Source organism: Polypterus senegalus, chromosome 1 (genome assembly GCF_016835505.1).
Source record: "Polypterus senegalus isolate Bchr_013 chromosome 1, ASM1683550v1, whole genome shotgun sequence".
Taxonomy (NCBI): Eukaryota; Metazoa; Chordata; class Cladistia; order Polypteriformes; family Polypteridae; genus Polypterus; species Polypterus senegalus.
This window is the reverse complement of record NC_053154.1, coordinates 188,827,713-188,837,737: the sequence shown is the minus strand read 5'-3', so window position 1 is coordinate 188,837,737 and position 10,025 is coordinate 188,827,713.

The window sequence follows — 10,025 nt, the reverse complement described above, 5'->3', positions numbered from 1 at the left end:
GAATGCATCTGTCACTCCTACCACAGACCTCACCACTGTCACACTTCCCCTGTAAATATCCTGTACAACTCTTATGTACTTCTCTGCCACTCCCGACTTCCTCATACAATACCACAACTCCTCTCGAGGCACCCTGTCATATGCTTTCTCCAGGTCCACAAAGACGCAATGCAACTCCTTCTGGCCTTCTCTAAACTTCTCCATCAACATCCTCAGAGCAAACATTGCATCTGTGGTGCTCTTTCTTGGCATGAAACCATACTGCTGCTCACTAATCATCACCTCACTTCTTAACCTAGCTTCCACTACTCTTTCCCATAACTTAATGCTGTGGCTCATCACTGTATAGTTACTGCAGTCCTGTACATCCCCCTTATTCTTAAATATTGGCACCAGTACACTTTTTCTCCACTCCTCAGGTATCCTCTCACTTTCCAAGATTCCATTAAACAATCTGGTTAAAAAACTCCACTTCCATTACTCCTAAACACCTTCATGCTTCCACAGGTATGTCATCTGGACCAGCGGCCTTTCCATTTTTCATCCTCTTCACAGCTGTCCTTACTTTCTCCTTGCTGATCCGTTGCACTTACTGATTCACTATCTCCACATCATCCAACTTCTTCTCTCTCTTGTTCTCCATTCATCAGCCTCTCAAAGTACTCTTTCCATCTGCTCAACACACTCTCCTCACTTGTGAGTACATTTCCATTTTTATCCTTTATCACCCTAACCTGTTGCACGTCTTTCCCAGCTCAGTCCCTTTGTCTAGCCAATTGTTACAGGTCCTTTTCTCCCTCCTTATTGTCCAATCTCTCATACAACTCATCATACACCTTTTCTTTAGCTTTCGCCACCTCTTTCTTAACCTTGCACCTTATCTCCTTGTACTCTTGTCTACTTTCTGCATCTCTCTAAATATCCCACTTCTTCTTTGCCATTCTCTTCCTCTGTATACTCTCCTGTATTTCCTCATTCCACCACCAGGTTTCCTTTTCCTCCTTCCTCTTTCCAGATGTCACGCCAAGCACCCTTCTTGCTGTCACTGGTACTACATCTGCTGTAGTTTCCCAGCTGTCTGGTAACTCTTCCCTGCCACCCAGTGCCTGTCTCACCTCCTCCCTAAACTTAATCTTGCAGTCTTCCTTTTTCAAATTCCACCACTTGATCCTCGACTCTGCCCTCACTCTCTTTCTCTTCTTGATCTCCAACGACATCCTACAGACCACCATTTTATTTTGCTTAATTAATCTTTCCCCTGCCACCACTTTGCAGTCTTCAATCTCCTTCAGATCAACTCTTCTGCATAGAATGTAATCTAACTGTGTGCATCTTCCTCCACTCTTGTACGTAACCCTATGTTCCTCCCTCTTCTTAAAATACGTATTCACCGCAGCCATGTCCATCCTTTTGACAAAATCTACTATCATCTGACCTTCTTCATTCCTCTCCTTGACACCATACCTACCCATCACCTCCTCGTCTCCACTGTTCCCTTCATCAACATGCCCATTGAAATTTGTTCCAATCACCACTTTCTGTCCCATAGGTACACTGTTCATCATTTCATCCAACTCACTCCAAAAATCTTCTTTCTCACCCACTGCAAACCCAACATTCTGCAAAAGTACCTCCCCTGCTCTATACATGCATTTTCCCATTGTTCCACCCAAAACTTTTCAAGTTTGGCAAATCATATACTATACATGTTCCACATATATACTGTATGTCCTCATATTGCACCCATGTGAATATTTTGTCTATTCCATAAATGTCTACCCTAAAATGTGTTATCCACACATCTTCCCCATGTTTGACAAATAAAACCAGGAGCAGACTGGGTCTAAAAACCGGCTCAGGCATCCTTTAACAAGTGAGGTGACGAGGTCAACCCACTCAGCCCATTATTTATTGTAATTTTCTTAAAATTTTTGATGAGTACGTGGCTCACTTTTTGCTATGAGCCTATGATATCAATTCTATCTAAACTGTTGCCAAACTTAATCTGTACACTGTTGTTTAGACACAACATAAAATTTGACGACATGCTTAGAAATAAAATTTAATGAAAAATAAAAATTTAGTAATACGGCTTACACGTTATTAGAGTACATGCCAAATGTCAATGTCATGTCCAAGTGCCAGTACCCTAGTAGGCTAGTAGCTTACGCAGTTTTCTGCTTTTAACAGCCACATTATCAACAATACTGTTAGTGTGAAGTTTGGTTAGGATACTTTTCTCCACTGACATCAACATGAAGGCATCGAGATGTTCTTGCATCATTATCGTTCTCAGATGGCTTTTGATTCTTTTCAGCGCAGAGAATGATCTTTCATACTGCACTTACGACACAGGCAGCATTAGCAGTAGCTTGTAGGCAAGCCCAATGCTCTTGTAAGCATCAGTTAGGAGGTTCAACCAAAGTAGCACCTTGTAGCAGCAGAGAGGACAGTCTTTACAAGACCTGCAAGTTGACACAGTTGTCCCATTTTGTTCACGGTCACTGTCATTGTCATCCTCCGCAGTGTAAGTGTCTGCTACTGATTGTTTAAGTGTTGACCACTGCTGTCCAAAGCTTTTTAGTTCTGCTTGTAGTTGTTCAGCAGTGACGTCATCATCAGATCTGAGATGTTCTATTAACTTAATGATAACTACAAATGATCCATCCTAATATGAAAAATTCCTATCCTGTGCTTTATAACTTTATTTCATCATACTAATAACCACAGCTGAAAACCACTAATTATCACTCACCCTGACGACCAGAGAACAATAAAATACATAATACATAATCTAAATTAATTATTAGCACCGAAGAATTTAAATACTAGATATGAGATAAAATACATTGCAATAATGTATATGCTAACCGAAATGCAGAGGTATCGAAACAGAAATCGGCAAAAGGCAGTCTTGACCAAATTTTTCACTGCAACATTGTGTACTGACAACTAAAACAACTTGATGACGTAATATGGTATATTATATAGGACTACATAAATTGCAGTACTGGACAGATAATGTTTAGTAATTTAGAAAATTAATTTTAATGTCAAACAGTAACTAGTACATAAAATTTATTTCATGAAACGGCCAGCCCATGACCATACCAGAGTCCGCAACCCACCGGGCATTGCCCAAATGTCCTAATGGCCAGTCCACCCCGAATAAAACCCTCATGTTCCACACATATATACATACATACTACATTTGTCATAAACACTGTCAGGGATGCCAGGGGCAACGACCCGGCCGGGGCGCCTTGAGTGACCGGAAGAGTGTCTATGCCCACCCTGGATCACGTTGGGGGCCACCATCCTGATTGCTTTGGGGGCCATGGGTAGGGGGCTTGGAAGCCCAACCCTGTAGGGACCCGTGGTCACCGCCAGGGGGCACCCCAATGCCTTGGTGACCCTGGACCTCAGCACTTCCGCCACACCAGGAAGTGCTGGAGGAAGAGGAGCAGGGACACCCGGAGAGCTTCCGGGAGAACAGCCGGCACTTCCGCCACACTGGGGCGTGTCCAGGGAGGAGAGCCGGGATACACCTGGAGCCTGGATGAAATAAAAGGGGCCGTCTCCCTTCATTCGAGGCTGTAGTTGGGTGGAAGCAGGACAAAGCAAGAAAGGAGAGTGGAGGCGGCCCGAAGAGAAGGCATTGTGTGGCCAGGACTGTGTGGGGGTTTGTGTGCACTGACTTTATTCTGTGTGAATACTTGTAAATAAACGTGTGGTGGTGATGAAGAACATGTCCGCCTGTCTGAGTCCGGGCCACGTTCACAACACATATTATCTCCATGTTCAATACATTATACACCCTTTTGCTCAATAAAAGCATAGATCACCTCTTGTTCCAGACATTACTCCATCTGTTGTACGTGCAAATGCTTATGTTTTCTACACAGTTATACACAACAACCCCCCTGACCCCCCCACCCCGAGTTTTCACAACTTCTCTAAAGCACACAAGATGAGCAAAAAGCTTTTGCTTTTCATGGTTCATCAGCCAGAATGACCAATTTCTTTTGAGCAGGAAGATGGCCAAGGGGTGGAAGGGAGGTGGGAGATACATGTTATGCGCTATAGTTGGTGGAGAGAGCGAGATTATGCTTTGACATAACATGCTTTTAATTAAGAAGTCACTCAAAAAAAAAATCCTCTTCTTCCTAGCACTAAAAGTGATCAGTTGTCCAATGATGTTCCATCACACACTTGGCCATGCAGCACATGTTTCTCAGCCTGTCATCTACCCCCCGCACAAATACACACTGAGTCCACTACAGAGGCTCATCAGATGTGTGTCACTTCCTCTGCCATTGCACGCATTCAGTGAGGTTCTAATGCTCAAGCACGTATACCTCAGCCCTCACTGCAATGAAGATAAACGAGGCCTTTAAATGGAGATGTAACGCGTAACACCTCAGTGCACTGCTCAGTTTTGCCAAGATTGACCTGGGTGACTGAACAAGAAACATGGAAGAGAAATGGAGGGACTTTTCCTCTCTTGTTTCCCAGTATGACAGTGACTGAAGGTTTTCACTGGCAAGGGTATTCAATCTTGTTTCCCTATATTGCTGAGTGGACAGAATGGTTTTGGATGGATGGATGGATGGATGGATGGATGGATGGATACTTTCTCAATCACTCCCCTTAACTAACCATTCCAAACACTAGGGTAACAGTATTTAAAAGTATCAAAATGCTATCACTTTTTTGTCCATCTTTTATTGTCCACATCCCTACCAAGGCCATTTAGATTGTTTTGACTTGATATGTTATACCCACTTTGTTTTTTGGATGCTATTTAGCTGCTCTGTCAAAGCATTTGCTAATACATCTGATTCCTATTTAAGTACAGTTTCCATTCAGTCACCACTTTAAATAAAACCTAATGCACACTAGTTTTTTATTACCCTTACATTCTGATTTAGGTCAGATGTCCAGTCCAGTTAGATAGTATCCTCTCAAGTCGTACATCTGACCGCACTTAGGATGCTAATGTCTGCTATTGAAAGTCCTTTACTCTCTGGAAAGACCTGGTGTCCACTGATGTCCATTCTCTAATACTGCCTATGCATCAGGATCCTGTGTATCATATTGTTAATTGAAAGCCAGTCATCTCTATTGGACATTGAATTCAATATTTTAGTGTACAATTGTCTTCACTGAGCACAGGCTCAGGGCAGTGAAGTCAATTTACAGTTAACAAATAAAATTGCAAACTTTACATATTACTGTACATAATGCACCCACATAAAAAGATTTTAAACACAGTTAATCAAAAATTAACACAAAATATACAGTATGTCTATTTATCAAACCATTTTCCAAGGGAAAGGGCTTATCCAAGGAAGCTGGAGCCTGTCCCAGCAAGCATCAGGTGCAAGACAGGAACAATTGTATGACAGGGTGCCAATTTAACATTTCCAGTCCACCATATGTCTGTGGGAAGAAGCCGGAGCACCTGGAGGAAACCCACATGGACACAGCAAGAACATGCAGGCTCCATGCAGGGAGTATCCTGGATTTGAACTGCAGTCTCCTTGTTGTGAGTCAGCAGTGCTACCACTGCACCACCATGCCACCCGTATGCCCTAGTGCTTAATGAAATTTGCAGTAGGTCTGGTCACTTTAGACTGGTCTGGTGTGAGTGAGTGTGAAGAACTAGTAAGCATGTCTAGGGTTGTTTCATGGTACTGTGATAGCCTTCAGCTCTCCATGACTCTTAATTTGAATTAAGCAAATTGCATCCTGGGTCCTCTATGCAGGGAGTTAGCATGTTCTCAGAGTGTCAGTGTTGGTTCCCTCTAGGTGCTCTGGTTTCTTCCCATGGTCCAAAGATATGCAGGTTAGGTGAATTTACTCTAGTGTGTGTGTATGTGTATGTAACTTTGTGTGTGTGTGTGTGTGTATGTTTGCACTTTGATGGACTGGCACCCTGGGCAGGGTTTGTTGCTGCCTTACACCCTGTGCTAGCTGAGATAGGCACCTGTTCAGGGCTAAGCAGGTTATAAAATGATAGGACATGACATGACAAGTTAGAAAAAGAATGGCTGGCTGGCTGGCTGGCTAGGTGATTGCATGGATGGACAGATGGATGGATAGATGGAGGATGGATGTTCTCCAATTAGCCAACAAAGATCAGTAGGTGCAGAGTACCTTATAACTGTTACTGCACAGATTTACATACTCAAATTGAATACAACAATACACAATGCATATTGTAGAAAACCCAAGGGAAGAATGTAAAAGCTCAGCCGAGCCAGGATTTGAACCAAAGTCACTGAAGCAAAGAAGCACCATTGTCCTAAAATGCAACTATAGCTGGGTCCTCTTGTCTTTTTGATGGCTTTTACAGGCCACTTCCTCGGTTTGTAATGAATCTTTTCAAAGGCTTTATCTTCATGTTTGTGCCTTTTTGTCTGCATTTTGAACCGATGTGTCTTTATCTTAAAAAGAAGGGCAGCTTCTGCGGATAAATGCTCAAAAATGGTAACGCCCACCGCAGCTCTCTATGATCTAGGCACTACTCTTCTTCTGATTTTTTTCCAAATTGTCTTGTGCGGAAGTAAATCTTTTTTAAGATTGAAAGGCAGCTTAGGCAGAAATTAAATTCTCCATGAACAGATTGGTTGTGTTACAAAACTGTATATATATATTTTTTTTGCCCCGGAATGTGAGTGAGATGGATGAAACAGAGCCAAGATATGCTAATGAGAGCGACTTATCTTCTGCAAGGAGAAATACTCTTGTCAGATGTTGGCTAAGTGCCTTTAGGGTATCCAGAACCAAACTGTTCAACAACTCTGATTGTGTTTTCCTTTTCAACTGTTGAGTTGTGATTTGCTGATCCACTCATCAAAACAGAACATTGATGCATTGTACACTGAGCCAGACGGACATGTGCATGTTATGAGCAAAACAACTTTTTAACCCCTAACTGTTGGCACATTTCATATGGATGTTACCATACACCTTGGGGGGATGTGGGGTCTAGGCTTAAAATGAATGGACCTTCTCGTGAATATAATGTGTCTTTACTATATTTGGTCCTACCATCAGTTCAGTATATACCTCATTTACACTCTTCTAAAATTCTCAACACACAAATTTGGTCGCTATCACTAACTTACTGCAATACTTTTGCATTTTGTCATGTTTTACTTTTTGTTTTTTCTTCAGCTACTATAGCCTCTTCCAACCTGTCAGACATATCCAAGTAAGGTGTACTGTCAGGTCTAAACTGGCCAAGTGTGCCCCATAATGATCTGGTAACCCTGTACTTGGTGCTATAGGGACTGCCCTCTGACATGGAAAGGTTCAGAACATTAATGAATGGATTAACATTGTGTCTCATATTTAACATGACATCATGCTGTATATAAATATAAATATTTATATGTATATATAAAGATAAATTTATATATATAAATATGCATTGTCACTTTATTGACACAAATGGGCCACTGGGAGAAAACTGAAAATTCACGTCATTGAATCCTACAGCCAATAAAACATTACAAATTAGTGGGCCCCCAGGTATCTGGTGACATAAAGCATTTGGTTTTCTGAACACAGTAGTATAGTACTATCAAATACTGAGGTTCTGTTCTCATTTTATCCTCATAACAGTCTGTCTTTGTGTCCCCAGGATGTTTCCACCACTTACTTTTTCTTTGATATTATCTTCTTACCATGTTCCAAGAAACTAAGGAAACTTACTGTCAAAAACTCATCAATTGCAAGCTTTGACTAGCTGGTCAGGTGGCAGGGAACACCAATGTTCTGGATACCCTGTGCCATTCACTTACAAATATTTACTAATTATTTGAAAGCATCTTCAGGAACCAGTGTAACTGCCTGCTAGTGACCGTGAGGTCGCTGTCACACTTACATTTTGATTTACACTCACTCTGTTAATCCACTTACAGATATTAGAAAACCTGATTAAATGTAAAATGAAAAATGAATATTGGAAATGCAGTAGGTCTGTAACTGCTGCTGTGTGGTCACCAAGTCTGAAACAAAACTATAGGATTGGGATGATCTGCACATAGGTGCTGCTTTGAGGGCTGTAAGATTGGCAAAGAGGTGAAAGGAGACTGTAGGCACTGAAGCACCCAGTGGCATAGGAACAGAACAAAAGACCAAAGGGGTTAAGGAGAACTTGAAGATAAAGAAAAGCCAATGGTCCTGCAGATGTATACAGGTCAAGGAGTGAAATGCAAGGGTCAGTATGGAGCAGAAGGATTATTAGAGTTCAGGGTCACAGAGGACTGGAGGGTCAGACTTTGTTAAATGGGTTCTTTTGATTGATTGTATAACAGATGACAGTTTTGAAATTCAATTTAATTCATTTCAATTTTGCATAGCAGGTTGGTTAAGAGAGCTGTGTATACAACAAATATCAGAGCAAAGTAACAGCAGCACCAACCTTCCAGTATGTGCCACAAGCATGGCAATGAAAAGTGCAGCAGATGCATAGATAGATAGATAGATAGATAGATAGATAGATAGATAGATAGATAGATAGATAGATAGATAGATAGATAGATAGATAGATAGATAGATAGATAGATAGATAGATAGATAGATCTACATATGTATCTGCATTCAGTTTACTCTGTGTGCCAAGCTTCATTCCACTGGAGATGGAAATGATGATAGTATGATTATCAGTAATAGAAATAACAAATATCCTGCTGCAGAGTTGCACCAGCCTAAGGACAAGGCTTTCAATAGCATTGTTATACTTTAGCCCTTCCGCATCACCTTAACTCACGCATAAATCAGAAAATCGATTAATCAGATAGAATATTTAGAACAACTTGATGAGTGTAATGCTGCCGGTGAGCCCGTAGTGCAGTACCCTTAAAAACCCAAACACATCAAAAAAAAAAGCAGACTAAATTTGAATGATTGGTACCGACGCCGTAGTCTTCTGCATAGAAATGGGCTGATTTGGGTACCGAAGCGAGAGAATAGTTAGATGGGATACGAGTTGAAAAATGGGGGCGGAGTACTCTGGAAGTATGGCAGAGACTGGGTGGCACCATATATATTTAGGGCATATCGAGAAGATTGAATGGGATCGCAAATAGGGCAAAGTACGAGCGGCAGCAGAGATGACTCAACAGATGACGGCGACTAGTGGGGGTCTCGAGTTACGTTTGGTTGTATGCTATTGGAATAAAACAGAATAAACACATATAATGTATAGCGGAAAGCAAAGTGCAATATATTAACGCGGTGAAAATACAATAAAACGTCAAAAAAACACAGAAATGTGAAACAAACAGCTTACGCGTAATATTCAATTAGATGAAGGAAAATGGTGCGTTAATGGTATTTTTTTATCAGCTGTAGGGTTCAACAGGTGGCACCCCGATCTGACAGAAGTAATGTGGATTAGCGAAGGCACACATTCAGGTGTTTCGGTCTCAATCCGACAAGATGCCTGTTTGACCAGAGACCACCAGTGCAATCCCACAAACTTTTTTTTTTTCTCAGTACTGTATTTCAGTTGGATTGCTAGAGTATACCATGTACAGCCAGGTTTCCTAATTAAACCCCTGGCGCCGCAACATATATACACGCTGAGGGACAATTCAATTAAACGAAAGATAAATACCTTTTTCGCTCTGCAAACTCCCCCCACCCCTCCCACCGTCCAGTCCCTTCAGTGCCGCGCCGACCTTGGACTCTTCTCCACTCCGCCCAGATGACAAACGGTTAATTTTCTCCAGCGAAATAAGAAAGTCCGCGGACCGCAGCGTTCTCCTCTGCGCGCGGCGCGGTGCGGCGCTCGCTACTCATTCCAGTAAATGGGCTGTGAGGTAAGATTTAATAGCACGGGCGATGAGTGGGCTCATTTGCATAATAATTGTGTATTTAATGTTTACACACTGTGTTGGCTGCAGCGAAGAGCTGTACGCGGGACGCCGGTATCGACGGCGACAGCAGCAACGCCAGTGAGTGGGAGCAGCCCTGGGCTCGGAGATGTACAGCGGTCCTGTACAGCGCCT